General features: G+C 40.0%; 1 protein-coding gene across 1 annotated transcript in view; it reads left to right on the top strand.

Moving 5' to 3' along the window:
• The first annotated feature begins 202 nt into the window (after positions 1–202).
• The window catches only part of LOC137331490 (guanine nucleotide-binding protein subunit beta-4), a 56,518-nt gene continuing 39,402 nt past the window's right edge, over positions 203–17,318 (top strand). Inside the window, exon 1 of the mRNA XM_067995311.1 lies at positions 203–705. The gene's annotated coding sequence lies outside the window, so the exon portion shown is untranslated. The remainder of the gene's footprint in view (positions 706–17,318) is intronic.

Genomic DNA, 17,318 nt, shown 5'->3' on the forward strand with positions numbered 1-17,318 from the left:
TTCTAATGCTTAGGTACAATAAAAAGTACACAAATATATTGTAATACATTTTAGACACTTACATTACCAATCTTATTTTGTCTTTTAATGGCTGATTATTTTTTTATGAATCTGCCTGTTCCGCCTTCAATCTGTTATTGAAGCAGGATTGCTTTAGGGTCGGGTCACTTTCTGTCGGGGGGGAGTGACGCGGTTACGAATTACGGAATTTGGAAAGATTTAGAAGAATTTGTGAACAGGAGAGGCGGGATTTTTTTGTATATGTTAATTAATTAATGCAGCAGAGTGCGGCGTGGCTTTTTACATGAGGCTGTAGCTGACTTGTGAGCGCGGGGTGCCCTGACACCCCCCTCCCCACCCTTCCCCAGGCTGCTGTTGCTAAGGGCCCGGATTCTGGGTGTGGTCGGCAGAGGAGAGCTGAGAATCGAGATGAGAGCGGCGGTGCCGCGCTGAGTGAGTGAGTGTGCGAGCGACGGACGGACTGAGTACCTGGCACGGAGGGAGAGTGGGCATCGGCTGGCTGTACCTCCCGGCATAGGCACCGAGACCGCTACTGCTGCTGCTGAGTCGGTGACTGAAAACGTGCAACAGCGAAAGGCCGAGGCCATGCGTGGAGACTGACGAGCATCTCGGGAAAGAGCGACAGGAAATCCCGACGACAAGGGCGAGTGTGGAGGGGCCGGAGTCGCGGCTGCCACTTCTCAGGTACCCGCCGCGGCTCTCGATCCGTTTAACGGGCCCCGGGTACTGTCGCGCATCGCCATTTGTTTAATGGGTGTTCAGTTGTGGGAGGGAAGAATTAAATAAAATCGTTATAAAGCTCAACATGTCGGTCCGGATGTTTCCAGCATATTTAAAACTGCAATTGTAAAATTAGCGTAATTAAATATAAAGTGTAACACTCTTAGGAGGAAAAATCGAGTAAATTAAGCAACACAGCCAGACAGACAAAAGGCAATTGGAGTCTAGAATATCGAACATAAAGTTTTAACCATTGTAGGTAAATGCAAAAATGTGTGCAATAGAGGTAAAACAATGTAATAGCACATCTGAATTCCCTAATCTCGGATAACCCAATACTTATGTCATTTTTCTGCAAATAGCAAAAGTTTTTCAAGACATTGTCTTCCTTTCTCCTATTTAGTTACTATTTTAAAAAAAAGTTTGAATCGAAGTTTATATATATATATCCATATACACCTAGTTAATACAGGATCTGCCTTATAGGCAATTACTAGTTATTCTATTATCGATCATATACACTAATTATCTGTAACCTGCAATGAAACTAAGCAATACTGTGGAATAAGGTTGTATGTACCATATTGTTGGGGTTCAGATGATTAATAACTGCTAGAGTGAAACTTGGATTCGTTTATTGCCATCTGAATCCAAATATGTATGTCCTTGAAATGCTCCAGCATATTTTCATTATAATAGCTACACTGGAGTAGTTGAAGGTTGCTTGTTTTCAACTAGTAAGTCTCATGATTTGACCTGAAGTACTTGTCATTCTGATTGCAGTGGTACTGTTTTAGAGGAATAGCATTGTCTGTGCATATATGTTATATCCCACAGTCTTAAAATGTATCGAAGATATGAAATGTATTGTGGGGTTGACATTTGTTCAACTGCAAGAACAAAACTTAATGAATTTATTATTAAATGCAAACCAGATCCTCTTGAGGTATTACTGCCTCGAGTACACCTAAATGTTTAGAATGTACTTAGAAAAATAGTGGTTTCTGGGATTTGAAAATGTGTCGCTGTGCTGAAGTTTCATATACAGGGCAGGCTATTGCTAACAAACTGTTAGGTTATAAGTGGGACTTATTTAACTTGCTGAAACAGGAGACAAATGTATGTCCTAGAATCAATTGCATGGACCTGTTGTAATACTCTGCACTTCCCCCTGAAAAAAATTGACTCCTAAACTCCATCTGTATATATTTTTATGTTTCAAGAATGTAGTGCATCTCAGACAAAGTTGATAAATGCTTGGTCATCTAATTTTCCTGTGTTACTGTCTTGTAATGTAACAACAGTCTGTGTTATATATTCCATCCATTGTTTTTGAATTTTCTTAATTTAAATCATTGGACATGATAGTTAAAATCCACTGAGAAATATTGTAGAAAGAATATTTAAGATAATGATGTGGATGATTTGAAAATAAATTTTCAACAAAAAAGTTGTAATGTTTGGCTTTGTACATATGGGCTCAGACTCATCTTTTACAAGTCTTAAGGCATCTTGTAAATGTGCAGTAAAACAGGGCTTGTATGGGAACAACACAGGTGGTGTGTGCTGTAAAGCATTTTTGTAGAATTGGATTTAATACATTTCAAATATTTTGCAATAAGCTTTTTTTGCTGCCCATGCAAAATATTTAAATATGAAATGATAGTTTATTTTACATTAGTCCACCCTGTAATAGATAAATATCCGAAATGGATGCTTTCCCAAAAGGTTCAGCTGCTAAAGGCAATATGTAATTGAGCTACTCTAATTTGGACGGTCTCTGGTTCATTCCCTTGTCTGTGTGTGTTAGCTGATCTCCGTTCGGGCAGCAGCTGGGTTGTTACAGTTGGCCTCAACCCAGGCTAGAGAGGGGAAACTTAGCCAGAGTCTCTGCTCTTGATATCCCGTCACTTCTACTTGAAAGTGTGTGTGTACGTATATGTACATTGGGTGAGGACTGCGTTGGGTTTGATTGTGATGCCGTCCTCTATGGTCAAATAGCCTACTGGTAGTATCTAGACTCTTGAAGATTGGCCACTTGGATGAGGTCTTGGCAGGGCTGCTGGTGCCTGGGAACAGCACAAACCAGGGCAGAGGAAAGGGAGAATTAGTGGGATTAAGTGGATAATATGTCATAGTCATTACAACAAAGATATTTTGCTTTTGTTAATTTCATTTTAAAAAATGTACAAGAATGGAAATGCAATGGATTCATGTCCTCTAATAACAGGTCATTATGATTTAATTACAAAGTGTAAACTTTTAGATGCAGTGTTAATGATATGTATGAATAAGGTTGAGTATATTGTGAAAACCTTTACTTGTTACAGCCATGTAGTTTCACCAGTTTTGCTAAATTATGGTTCAGAGCGGAGTTGATTGTTGACCATTCAACCTGTCATCCAATGCAACAAACATGGTGTAGAAGTACTACAAGCTGTAGCATTTTGCTAACATTTGGACTTTTGTCTACTGTAAGCAGAACTTAAAGCAAATCAAATGTAGCAACACTTCATGTAGTTACATACTTTATTATGCTCCAGCATGAGGCCTTTCGAGTGGATGAACAGAAGGGGAACAAATAGAACATAAGAACAAATGTTTTTTCTACCTTTTTTATAGGCTAAATTTAAAGTTGTTAAACATGTTGCAAATACAAAAGTTTATCATAAGATCACATTCTTTAAAAAGCGATGCAGTTAGTTAAGAAAGTACTACAAAATTCCTGCAATCTTGGATCAAAAATTATGCCATGTAAATTCTTGTGGGCCTGTATAGCACTGCACTTTTGCAACATGTTGGTAATTAATTATTCCAGTTTAATACTGGAATAAGAAACCTTGAGATAACTGAAGCGATTTGTCCATCATAGTCTTACTCCAGGATGCTTTTATGGTAGAATAATTTAGTTGTAAGTGCACCACAGGTATGGGGTTGCAAACTTTATAATTGAGGGATAGAGGGTTCCAGAGCTTGCCTGAGTTGTAAGGCCTTTTCCAATGTGCTTTTAGGCTTAGCATTTGTGATGGTTACGATCTTCATGCATAATGGGGGTGATGAGCCGTTCTCAGAAGAGTTGAGCACATGAGTTGAAGTACTTGGGTGAAATTACTCCTACCAATATTGAAGTGTTGGTTTGGCTCAGTCGTTGCACTTTGGGAAGGTTGCAGGTTCATGCCCCACTTCAGGATTTGAGCACATAATCTAGGCTAACGCTGCAATACTAAGGACATGCTGCATTGTTAGCGATACCTTGTTTTGGATGAGATGTTAAAACAGTTAAGAGGACCTTAAAAATCCTGTGACGCTATTTGAGGAAGAGCAGGGAGTCTTATTGATGTCCTGTCCAACATTCATCACTCAGCCAACACCTCAAAAACAAATTAGCTGGTTGTTTATCTCATTTGCTGTTTGTGGAACCTTGCTGTATGCAATTTGGCTACCACATTTGCCTGCAAAACATGAGTGACTACACTTTAAAAGCAATTAATTGGCTTTGAAATGCTTTGTCGTGTCCCGAGGAAATAAAAGGCACTATATAAATGTGAAGTTTGTTCGTTAATCAAAAAGTCAGATGAGTACAAAATGGAAAATCCCATTCTGTACTCCCAACTGTTTTGGTAAGATGAACAGGATCAATTTTACACCTTAAATGACGGCATAGTATGCTTGGGCATATCATAGTGAAGTTTGTGTTGCCAACTTATAATTGATCGGTCTACAATTCCCCACAAATTCAAAAAAAAATCAGTGTTTTGTTGTCCTCTTCCCTTCTCCTCTGCATTAGAAAACAGTGAATGCAAAACTGTATGTAGAATGCTAAAGTATTAAATCAACAGTGCTAAATCCTGTTTTGTACCACTCAATGACCACATTTTCGTGTAGTAGCACTATAATTGGCACAGGTGCTGTAGCTTAGATACAATTCTGCACTTGCTCTCTCTTCTAGAACTTCTGATTTTTAAAGAGTCTTGTATGCCTCCACTATTCAGTCATGAACAGCATATGTGGTGGTCTGGGAGAAGGTTACCTGCTCTGCTCTGCTCTCCCCTCCTTGATGGGGGAAATGTGCATCCTAGATGGAGGGTGGAAACAAAGTAACAGCCTAAGGCAAATGTGAAATGTACATTAATTAGGTAAATAGCAATATTAGTCATTAACAAATCCTGTCAATCTCCTGCAATGTTGGTATTCACATAAATTAACAAACTGTTAACAGTACATTTTCTATTCCAATATACTGCATCATTAAACCAAAACACATCCGGCTTTAATAAACCAATGCTGATGTAAACATGAGGGCTAAATCACTATTTTGCAATATCGAACAGTGGTTATTTAATGCATTATTTTATTGCAACAAGTCATACCATATGCATCTACAGAACATAATGCTTCACAACAAAAACTTGGCATCGTTCTGCACAAACATGTTCAATATAGTTTAGATTGCTACAAGTTTGATCACAGCTGTTTGTTCCAACAGGTTTTTTTTACACAGATCAGACACAAGTCTTTGCAATCCAAAAATAATTTGATTTTACTTTCAATTTTATTTTGATCACATTGCAATATGTGCACAGTACATAATCAGTGTTTTACTACAATTCAATCTGTTGCTTATATTATGTACTCCAGTTGTTAGTTTAAAAACAACCTTAAGCAAAATATTAATTATACCATGAAACACTAAATGGTATGGAATACAGGAAGACTAAGCTGCAAATAATATCAACTTACATTTATATAGCACCTTTAACGTAGTAAAACTTCCCACGGCGCCTCACAGGAGTGTTATCAAATATGGTTTGACATTGAGTAACATAGACATATTAGATCAGGTGACCAAAAGCTTAGTCAAAGAGGTAGGTTTTAAGGAGCGTCCTAAAGGAAGAGAGAGAGAGGTGGTGAGGTTAGAAGGGATTTCCAGAACTTAGGGCCTAGGCAGCTGAAGGTACGGTCAGCCGCCAGTGGTGGGGAGATGGAAATTGGCAATGTGCAAGAGGCCAAAATTGGAGGAGCGCATGTATGTAGGGTTGGAGGAGGTTACAGAGATGGGGAGCAGCGAGGCCATGGAGGGATTTGAACACAAGGATGAGAATTTTAAATTCGAGGCATTGCCGGACTGGGAGCCCATGTAGGCCAGCGAGCACGGGTGATGGGTGAGCGGGACTTGGTGCAAGTTAGGATGCGGGCAGCATAGTTTTGGATGAGCTGTAGTTTACAGAGGGTGGAAGTTGGGAGGCCAGCTGGGAGAGCATTGGAATAGTCAAGTCTGGGGTAACCAAGGTATGGATGTGGGTTTCAGCAGCCGATAGGCTGAGGCAGAGGGGGAGCCGGGTGATATTATGGAGGTGGAAGTAGGCGGTATTGGTGATGGAGAGGATATCGGGTCGGATGCTCAGCTCAGGGTCAAATAGGAAGCTGAGTCTGGTTCAGCCTCAGACAGTGGCCAGGGAGGGGGATGGAGTCAGTGGCTAGGGAATAGAGTTTGTGACAGGGACTGAAGATGGTGGCTTCAGTCTTCCCAATATTTAAATGGAAGAAATTTCTGTTCAGCCAATAATGGATATTGGACAAAAGGAAAATAAGCAGGAAATCTGAAATAAAATCAAAAAATGCTGGAAATATACAAGTCCATCAGAATCTGAAAATAAGTTTGTTTCAACCGTTGACCCATTGATGGAAGAGTAAGCCAGTGTTCAAGCACCATTGGATAAAATAATGTTATCTTCATGGCAAGGCAATTGTCTAAAGATCCTCCAACTTCGACCACAATCAGAAAATTTCAATGGAAATTTTATCAACCAGTTTGCTATGCAAGTATGTTATATTTAAGTGGGTTTTTTTGTAAGTGTGTATTTGCAGTGGGAAATGTATCAATATTTGAAGTAGTCTCATGCTAAAGTTTGAAATTTACTGGTCTACATTCCTATAACAAAGATGCTGCTTAATTTTTCTCCATGTTGTACCATTGAGACTGTTTATATACAGTACTGTAACAAAAAGAAATCACACCCATGTTTGTAGTTTGCTAGATCCGTCTATGAAACTCTTCCCTAATGTCGATGCTTTGTGTGGTGGGGATCATATAATAATTTCAGAAGGAATACTGTTTCATTTCCTCCCTATAGTAAAATAAAGGTATCCTTTTGTCGCAATACCATAACACTTAGTTGCAATCAGTCCTTATCTGACATGCGCCAAAATGTCAGTCCCACCTCTTCTATCTTGCCTCAATTATATTCTTACAGCTTTCTCCTAGTTTCTACTTTCTTTTACAGTGTCAGATTAGCAATATTTTATGTCTAAGAAAAAAATAGGTTTTTTTTAGCAGGGGGAACAGGGAAAGAAAGCAGCACATTTACTCTGGACAAGTGTCATAAAGGCTTTTGAGTGATATTTGGTTGCATGTGATTTAGTATTTGATTTCTCAAAGATCAAGAACTCAAAATGTGGAGAGCGGGTTGAAGAGTGGAAGTTAAGTGAAATCAAATTGGACTAAATGCTCTGGGAAATGCTGACAATGCAAGTACAGTGGTTATTCATATAAATGCCTAATGAATCTGAAAAATGGAAGTGAGTATATTGACTAAGTGCTTTTTCAATTAAACAAAATTTGGATTTTTTTCATATGTAAAAAAAAATATTTGCTGAGTGACTGATGTGTGTGCATTTCTAACAGTGATATTATTCTGACGTACTTCTGAAGGGTAGGACAGATTTGTTTGTTTCTCCAGCCAACTATACTGAGATCCTCACCACACAGTATTGGTTAATTACTTGAGTGCATCTCAGATGCTGTGCTAATGGTCTACTTATTTGCAATAATATTTGATATATTTTGGCTATGATAGTTATCAAAGTTTTGTAACATCACTGTTGCATTAAATGTACAATATTAGAATTTAACTTGTCTAGCATTTGTAGAGTGTGTTAAGTGACCAATGTGAAACTGTAATGTGTATGTTCAAGTTGAGTTTTGCAATTTTTACAGAAGTTGATATGCAACTATATTTTGTACCTAAAATTCAGCCCAAAGATATAGAACTTGTCAAATCATTTAATTGTAGTGTTAATGCATATATCATTTTACTAATTCCTAAGTTTCTGGATAAACATTAGTGCTATAATTAGGGCTGTCAAACAATTTAAAAAATAGATTAACCTCTTGATTAAAAAATTTTAATCTGTTAATCTGGGTTTTAATCACTTAATATAATTACTGCATCCATCTCAGGTTTATTTTATTACTGATATGACATGGAATTATATAGAAAAATTCACAAAGTGAACAGTTTGTTGTGACGAGTACTTCTGAGATACTGGAACTCAGTTTGACAGTAAATACAAGTAACCATCATTCGATCCAATGAACCATCAGACTTGTTTTTAAAAAAAAAACTTCCCAGTTTAAAGTGTTTCACTTTTAGTGCTTTGCTTCATAATGCTTTAGTTTACCTTTTTCTTTCTTTCAATTGCTTTCTGTTGAATATTGGTCCACATTAACCACAATTTTTTTTCATTTGCTTGACAGCCCTACTTTCTACTTGTATTTTTAGCTTCCTTCCCTTTTTTTAAGGATGGCTCTCTATCCTGCTCTGCCACATCCAGCTTTTCTGCCCTGCCCCACCCAACCCAACCCAACTTCTTTCTGTCTGACCACCCGACCTGGAATCTCACATCCTTCCCCCCCCCCCGCCCCAACATCAAGTGGCAAGCGCTATTGCTCCCTGACTGACCACCACCTTTTTTTTAAAATCACCTGTTCCTACACTTCTCACCACTAGGGGTCGGATGGTTGGGAAGTAGTAGCAACAAGGGGAGGTACCAGAAGATTAATTGTCAAGTAAACTGAAATAATTTTATATTTTCATATTGAAAATACAAGAGGAAGGTTAGGTGGTATTTGAAAACAAGGTATTGAACATTGGAGCTTTTAAAAAAAAAATTAACGCATTAATCATAGAAGTTAACTGCGATTAACTGACAGACCTAGCTGTAACATGGGTTGGGTTGTGAAAGGTTAATGTGTTTGGCTAGGGCTATTTCAGCCCGCAGGATGGGTCACTCGTAATTGCAACTGAGGCAGTGACGAAAAAAGTACTATTTCAGGATTTTTGTTATCCTAAAGTTTCCATTAGTTTTGGTAGACTTCAGTTTGGTCACTTGGGTCAAAGAATAACTACTGCTTATATGTTGAACATTTTCTCATGCATCCAATACCTGATTATTTCAAATGGATCTGTTCTGCAATGGAGGGTAATCTTTCTACTGCTAATTATTTGCTTATGCAATATTGTAACAAATGTACTTGAAACAAATTGGACACAAGAATACTCGCTATCACTATTTCAGCATCCCATGGAAGCTTCAGTTGTATACCGTTATACAGTATCCTTACAAGACCCTGAATCAAGATGTAGTGACTGTCTATCTTGGGAAGGTGGCATATATTTTAAGTGTAATTTATGCTCTGGGGGGAATAATCTTACTCTAATCCTGCTATGTGCTGATTGACTCCAAGGTTTTCAGACTTACTATCATCTTCCTAACCTTTAAAAAAAATTAAACTTAAAATATTGACATTGTTTAGTAAAAATGAAAGATGCTTTATTTAAGTGTGGTTAGTATTTCTGTTTGCTGATAAATTAGGAAATAAAGTGCAATTCTGAAATCCTGATGAGCTTTTACCACAATTTTTAGATTGTTTTAAACTCATTATAAAAGTACCTATTTTGAAAATATTTAACAATTTGGGTATTAACTTTTCATTAAAGTATTGCATTGCAGGCACTGTTAGTATCGTAAATATTGCTCAAGTGCAGAAAGCTGAGTGTAAATTGAAGTACATTGTGTGGTTTGTCACCAGCAGTGAGAGTCATATGTACCATCTTGTTCTTTTATATTCATGCAAACAAGTATTATTCAGGTGAGGTTTTGAGTGCTTTTGATTCAGGCTTGGCTGCAATTGCTGTGATGGCTTCCCCAGTACATGGGTAAAATTCAATAGTGGGTTAATGAAGCATTGTTTTGACAAAATGTTTGACAATGTTGGTGTTAAGTTTATTGCTGATTTTTGGGTCTAACAGCCAACTAAATAGACAAAGTAAGCCTTTGCCATTAGCTTAGCATGATGTGGAGATGCCGGTGATGGACTGGGGTTGACAATTGTAAACAATTTTACAACACCAAGTTATAGTCCAACAAATTTATTTTAAATTCCACAAGCTTTCGGAGGCTTCCTCCTTCCTCAGGTGAACGGTGTGGAAATGAAATTTTCGAATCCTTCGCATTTGAAAATCACAGAACAATGCCTGGTGGTTACTGCCCGTTGCCAAGGCAATCACAGTGAGCAGACAGAAAGGTGTCACCTAAAAGGCCACCGAATATACAAACCCCCCCAAAAAAAGAGAGAGAGAGAGAGAGAGAGAGAAGGAAGACAGTCAATGACCCGTTATATTAAAAACAGATAACATTTGTTCGCTGGTGGGGTTACGTGTAGTGTGACATGAACCCAAGATCCCGGTTGAGGCCGTCCTCATGGCTGCGGAACTTGGCTATCAATTTCTGCTCGACGATTTTGCGTTGTCGTGTGTCTCGAAGGCCGCCTTGGAGTATGCTTACCCGAAGGTCGGTGGCTGAATGTCCATGACTGCTGAAGTGTTCCCCGACAGGGAGAGAACCCTCCTGTTTGGCGATTGTTGCGCGGTGTCCGTTGTCGCAGTGTCTGCATGGTCTCGCCAATGTACCATGCTCTGGGGCATCCTTTCCTGCAACGTATGAGGTAGACAACGTTGGCCGAGTCACAGGAGTATGAACCGTGCACCTGGTGGGTGGTGTCCTCTCGTGTGATGGTGGTATCTGTGTCGATGATCTGGCATGTCTTGCAGAGGTTACCGTGGCAGGGTTGTGTGGTGTCGTGTCGATCGACAGTTCCGACGGGCCACAGCGAAAAATCGCGTAGACCTCCTCAGAAGACTAACACGGGACGCAACCAACAGAGTACCCTTCGTCGTCTAGTACTTCCCCGGAGCGGAGAAACTACGCCATGTTCTCCGCAGCCTTCAACATGTCATCAATGATGACGAACACCTCGCTATGGCCATCCCCACACCTCCACTACTCGCCTTTAAACAGCCACCCAACCTCAAACAAACCATCGTTTGCAGCAAATTACCTAGCTTTCAGGAGAACAGCGTCCACGACACCACACAACCCTGCCACGGTAACCTCTGCAAGACATGCCAGATCATCGACACAGATACCACCATCACACGAGAGGACACCACCCACCAGGTGCACGGTTCATACCCCTGTGACTCAGCCAACGTTGTCTACCTCATACGTTGCAGGAAAGGATGCCCCAGAGCATGGTACATTGGCGAGACCATGCAGACACTGCGACAACGGATGAACGGACACCGCGCAACAATCGCCAAACAGGAGAACACTTCAGCAGTCATGGACATTCAGCCACCAACCTTCGGGTAAGCATACTCCAAGGCGGCCTTCGAGACACACGACAACGCAAAATCGTCGAGCAGAAATTGATAGCCAAGTTCCGCACCCATGAGGACGGCCTCAACCGGGATCTTGGGTTCATGTCACGCTACACGTAACCCCACCAGCGAACAAATGTTATCTGTTTTTAATATAACGGGTCATTGACTGTCTTCCTTCTCTTTTTTTGGGGGTTTGTATATTTGGTGGCCTTTTAGGTGACACCTTTCTGTCTGCTCACTGTGATTGCCTTGGCAACGGGCAGTAATCACCAGGCATTGTTCTGTGATTTTCAATGCGAAGGATTCGAAAATTTCATTTCCACACCGTTCACCTGAGGAAGGAGGAAGCCTCCGAAAGCTTGTGGAATTTAAAATAAATTTGTTGGACTATAACTTGGTGTTGTAAAATTGTTTACAATTAGCTTAGCAGTGATTACTTCTATATTATGACATTTGGCTTAGCAGCAGAGCTCACTCGTGCTGGTTCCAATTCTGCTAATTCCAAGAAATTACTTGAATGTATGTTCAGAGGCATAAAAAATTATGAATTCAAACTAGATAACCTAGTGTTTTGCCTGGCAATTGGATTGAATGCTATGTATTGAAGCATCACTTAGTCGTTTTCATTGCTTTTGGCAATAACTTAGAGCAACATTGGTCGTGCCTGGGAGCAGGCCACCTGTCCAACCAACATCTCACCTGCGTGTATTGAATGGTCCGCAAAAAACAAAAATCTAGACACTAAATACCTAATTTTCTTTTAATGAAAAACACCCACATGCCACTTGTGGGAATACAAAATAGTTTCATATTTGGAAATAATTCTCTTATCTTGATAAAGACACATATTGGCTTCTCAACGGAAAACAGTGCTGTCATTTCAGAAAATACTTTCTGTTCGTATACAGAAACAGAAATAACATGCTAAAGAATCAACAAATACAGGAAAAATATAGAATACAGAATTCAAGACACTTCTCTAGGCATACAGTATCCCCAATCTGACTGAAGTCTGAACCCTCAGACTTCCTGGGACCCACTTTGAAAGCCTGTGTTGTATAGAAGATTTACCCTTGTACTTGTGCCCTTACTGTGGTCCTGGCTGATAGGTTCCAAGGTAGATGATAACACCAAGTACTCTTAACCAGAGGAGCCCAGTCACACATCCTTTTTAATTTTTGTAACAGGAGCTTTGCACTTAATGTGTGTATAATTCTCCGCCCCCCCGACTTCCAACTTTTCCCATTTGAGTTAAAATAGGTAACCTGTCAAGCTTCTGTTAATTCTCAACTATACTGTTATCAGGAGATGTGTGAAAGTGGTGCAAGTTGTTATTTTCCTCCTCCTTGACTTTGAAAAAGTCTTGCCCCTCCTGTAGTCATCTCTACTTGAAATGTATCACATTGTGGAAAGTATTGAATTAAAGGAGCTATTTGTGCCAGTTTGTATAGATGATTATGTAAATACCTATGTGATCCAAGAATTTCATTTTGACAAATCAGTTTGTCGTTGCTACCGTTATATTGAATTCTTGATCTGCGTGTACCAATTCTATTAAGTTTCACTTAATAGTTTGTACCTTTTTTTTTAATCAGGGAGATAGTGCTGGGAAAGGATAGGGATAAAGTTTTTGTTTATATGTACTTGACTTCTTGTGATGTGGGTTGTCCTTTGTCCAGAATGTAATTTGCAACCTGCAGTGGTTTACACCAGAATTTTGAGGGTTTTTTACATTCTCTGGATGATTGATTCCAAAACAATTTCAATCAATATTTAATGCACAGTGGTATTGAGTTTAGAGCAGTAACATTTTGTTCTAATATTCAAGCCCAGATCCACAGCAGTTTGCAGGATTTGGCTAATTGTGTGTCTGTAAGCAGTCTTAGAACTTTAGTTTTCATTTTATAACTTTAATGATTTGAAATTTCAGGCTTTTGATTTAAGTGTCTCCTTTCGTCAGCCTTTTTTTTGAGATTATTTAACTGGAAAAGTGTGTGTGCCTATGAACACTAACTAACTTATCCAGTACTTATTTTTATTTGGTTCTAAAAGCCTCATGGGAGGTAAACCTTAGTTCTGGTTCACAAAGATTAGCTTCACTCAGCTGCACCTTTCAGCCCATTTAGTTCATCCTAAAGAAATCTATGATTTCCTCCCCTGCCAATAATGGCTTCCACTGCCTCTTGAATGATTTGAGATTTTGCCACGTGGAAGGTAATTCCTGGTAGTCACTGTTTGTGTTAAGGAGTGCCCCCAATACCATCCAGAATTTGCTTTTTACTGGTTCATAAACTGAGATGGAGACACAGGTAACTTGAAATAATGTTCCAGATTAACCTTTTTTAAAAAATTATTTAATATCTTTTATATCCCTTTTTACAGGTAACTTTTTTTAGGATCCCTCTTATTCACTACCTTTCAAGGCTGAAGGTAAGTTTTTTTTCTTTAGCGTATGAAACACCCCATCTTTACCACTATCACGAGTAGTTCGAGAGCTGGATTAGCGACCAAGGGGTTGAGAGATCAAATGCCACCATGGCAAGCTGTGAAATTGAATTTAATAAAAGGGTAAAGTTCACTAATGTTCTTCTCGTCTACGTGTAACTCCAGTCCTAGAATATGTGGTTGACTCTTAATGACTTTTGTAAAACAACTGCTGCAAAACAGATGCTAATGTGCAGCCAATTAGTTTCATTATATGAAGAAGCTGAGGGGACTGGACACAAAGGCTACGAGCCCTAATAACATCCCAACTACACTGTATACTAGCTAGGCTATTCGTTGCAGATATGACACTGACATCTACCTGACCATGTGGAAAATGTCATGCCCACAGAAAGCAGGGTGCTAATTGGCCAGGTTAGATTTGGCCAATCAGCATCCTCCCAATCATCAGCAAAGTGATGTAAGAAATAATCAATAGTGCCATCAAGCAACACCTAATCATCAATAATCTACTCACCGATGCTCAGTTCAGATTCTGCCAAAATCATTTAGCTCCTGATCCAGTTAGAGCTTTGATCCAGTAATGGGTAGAAGAGCTGAATGCCAGAGGAGAGGAGAGGTGAGAGTGGCTGCCCTTGACATCAAGGCAACACTTCACGGATTCTGGCAGAACTGGAGTCAGTGGGGAAAACCCTCCCTCCAGTGGCTGAAGTCATACATGATAAACTGAAAGCTTGGAGGCTGGTTATCGCACTCTCAGGGCAGTGTTCTTGGCCCAATCATCTTCGGCTGTTTCATCAGTGATCTTCCCTCTTGTCATCAAATCAGTAGTGGGGCTGTTGGTTGACAGTTCTAGTGTTCTGCTTGATTCACAACACCTCAGAAGCCAGCCTACAACAGGGTGTTGTCAATATCTATGCTTGGGCTGACAAACGGCAGGTAACATTTGTATCGCAAGTTCCAGGCAGTGACCATTTTCAACCATCTTCGTTTAACCTTTGGCACCGCCATCAACATCCTAAGTTGACCAGAAGCTTAACTGGATCAGGAATATTAACACCGTGGCTACAAGAGCAGGGCAAAGGCTGGATGCTCTGCGAGTAGCTCACCTTCTTACCTCTATATGCCTTTCTTCCCCCCCACCCCCCCATCTACAAGGCTGAAATGACTCACCTGGTTGGGTGCAGCTGCAACAACACTAAATAAGCTCAACTGCATCCAGTCAGAGTAGTCTGCTTGATAGCTGCCCCTGCCACTGAATTCAATATCCCCTTCCTCCACCACCAGCTCATTGAGCATGCTCTATGTACTGTACAGGATATACTGCAGTAACTTGCCCTGCTTACTTGAGTAGCACCTTCCAGTCCCATGATCTCTACAACAGAGAAGGATGAGCAACAACATCATATGGGGTTGTCGATTTATAAAATTTATAACTACAAACAAAGATATTTATTTGGCGCATTGTGGAGTCGCTCTGAAATGTCTAATAGCATTTTAAAGTGCAGTGACTTGTGATATAGACAAAAGAGGAAAGGTATTAGGACTCAAAGTGGAAAAGTATATCCCTCTCAAATTCCACAATAAACTTTTAACACAGTTTTCTCCTTTTGTTTTAATTAAGAAACATTCTTCCGTAACATTTTATACGTTTGACGCATCTGTCGAAACCTCAATGAGCTTATTGCTATTGTTTAACGCTCACCGTAGAGCTCTAACTAAGAGAGATCATTATGAATTTAATCTCATTTTATATAAATTAATACCTATATCTGTTCACTACACTGTACCTTTTTTAATCATTTCCAGTTATCAATTTCATGAATTAGTAGGAATCACAAAATAAGTAATCTATACATCGGACTCTGTTAGAAGCAATCCACCTTTAGTAAACAGTTTACTATAGTACAAGTGAAATGACTTGTAGAAGAAATGTGGTTAAATCTGGTTAAGTAAAGTGATTACAAAGGTATTACATCCTTTAATGTTATTGCATAAGGTATATAAAATGAAATGACACAGTACTTCATTTTCTTCAGATAATGCAACTGCAGCAAATCAAAAAAAAATAAAACACCAAGTGGCAAGTACAAAGAAGATATAAAGCGTAGTACTGTCAGAATTATACAGTTGAAAACTTAGCTTACAAATACTTCTTGAAATCTAATTGGGGTTGAGCTGATTTTGTTTTGTTCCTCTGTTTGCAGTCAGTCCCTCCCATTCTAAGTTGTCTTTTTTGTTCAGTTTGGATGATTTTTTTTATACTCTGAAAATGCTCAGAGTTTCTGACAGTCATCCTGTGTCAAATTACAGTTGCATCATGGATGAATGGCTTTGATGTTATTGGTCTCACAATAAGGGGGGTATGAATGTTCACCCATTGCACATTTATAATTGCCCCGAAAGCTAAGCCTTTAACAAGCAAGAGCCCAAGGGAAGGTGGCGACCAGGGGCCCTCATACTTGTCCTTGTCAGCGTATCTGAGGTACGGATTTATTTGCAACTAGATTGATGCTCTCTGTAGGGTCCCATGATTGGTCCCGCGCCATTCTATAATGGTATAACTGTCAGCAGGGTACGATAGCATAGTGGTTACGTTACTGGACTAGTAATCCAGAGGCCTGGACTAATAATCCAAAGTCATGAGTCCAAATCCTGCCACAGCAGCTGAGGAATTTAAATTCAATTAATTAAATAAAAATCTGGAATTAAAAAAACTAGTATCAGTAATGGTGGCCATGAAACTACCGGATTGTTGTAAAAACCCATCTGGTTCACTAATGTTCTTTAGGGAAGGAAACCTGCCGTCCTTACCTGGTCTGGCCTATATGTGACTCCAGACCCACTGCAATGTGGTACTTAATCGACCTCTGAAATGGCCTAGCAAGCCACTCAGTTGTAAAATCTCGCTACGAAAAGTCATAATAAGAATAAAACCGGACGGACCACTAGGCACCGGACACGACAAAGGCAAACCAAGCCCAGTCGACCCTGCAAAGTCCTCCTCACTAACATCTCGGGACTTCTGCCAAAATTGGGAGAGCTGTTCCACAGACTAGTCAAGCCATGCTCTCAGAATCATACCTTTCAGCCAACGTCCCAGACTCTTCCATCACCATTCCTGGGTATGTCCTGTCCCACCGGCAGGACAGACGCATCAGAAGTGGTTGTACAGTGATATCCAGTCAGGAGGGAGTGGCCCTGGGAGTCCTCAACATTGACTTCGGACCTCACGAAATCTCATGGCATCAGGTCAAACATGGGCAAGGAAACCTCCTGCTGATTAACACCTACCGCCGTCCCACAGCTGATGAATCAGTCCTCCTCCATGTTGAGCACCACTTGGAGGAAGCAGAGGGTAGCAAGTGCACAGAAGGTACTCTGGGTGGGGGACTTCAATGTCCTTAACCTCGTCCTCACCAGTCTACCTGTCGCAAATGCATCTGTCCATGACAGTATTGGTAGGAGTGACCACCGCACAGTCCTCGTGGAGACGAGGTCCCGTCTTCGCACTGAGGACACCATCCAACGTGTTGTGTACCACTACCACGTGCTAAATGGGATAGATTCAGAACAGATCTAGCAGCTCAAAACTGGGCATCCATGAGGCACTGTGGGCCATCAGCA

The sequence above is a fragment of the Heptranchias perlo genome, chromosome 13 (genome assembly GCF_035084215.1).
Source record: "Heptranchias perlo isolate sHepPer1 chromosome 13, sHepPer1.hap1, whole genome shotgun sequence".
In the NCBI taxonomy this organism is placed as follows: Eukaryota; Metazoa; Chordata; class Chondrichthyes; order Hexanchiformes; family Hexanchidae; genus Heptranchias; species Heptranchias perlo.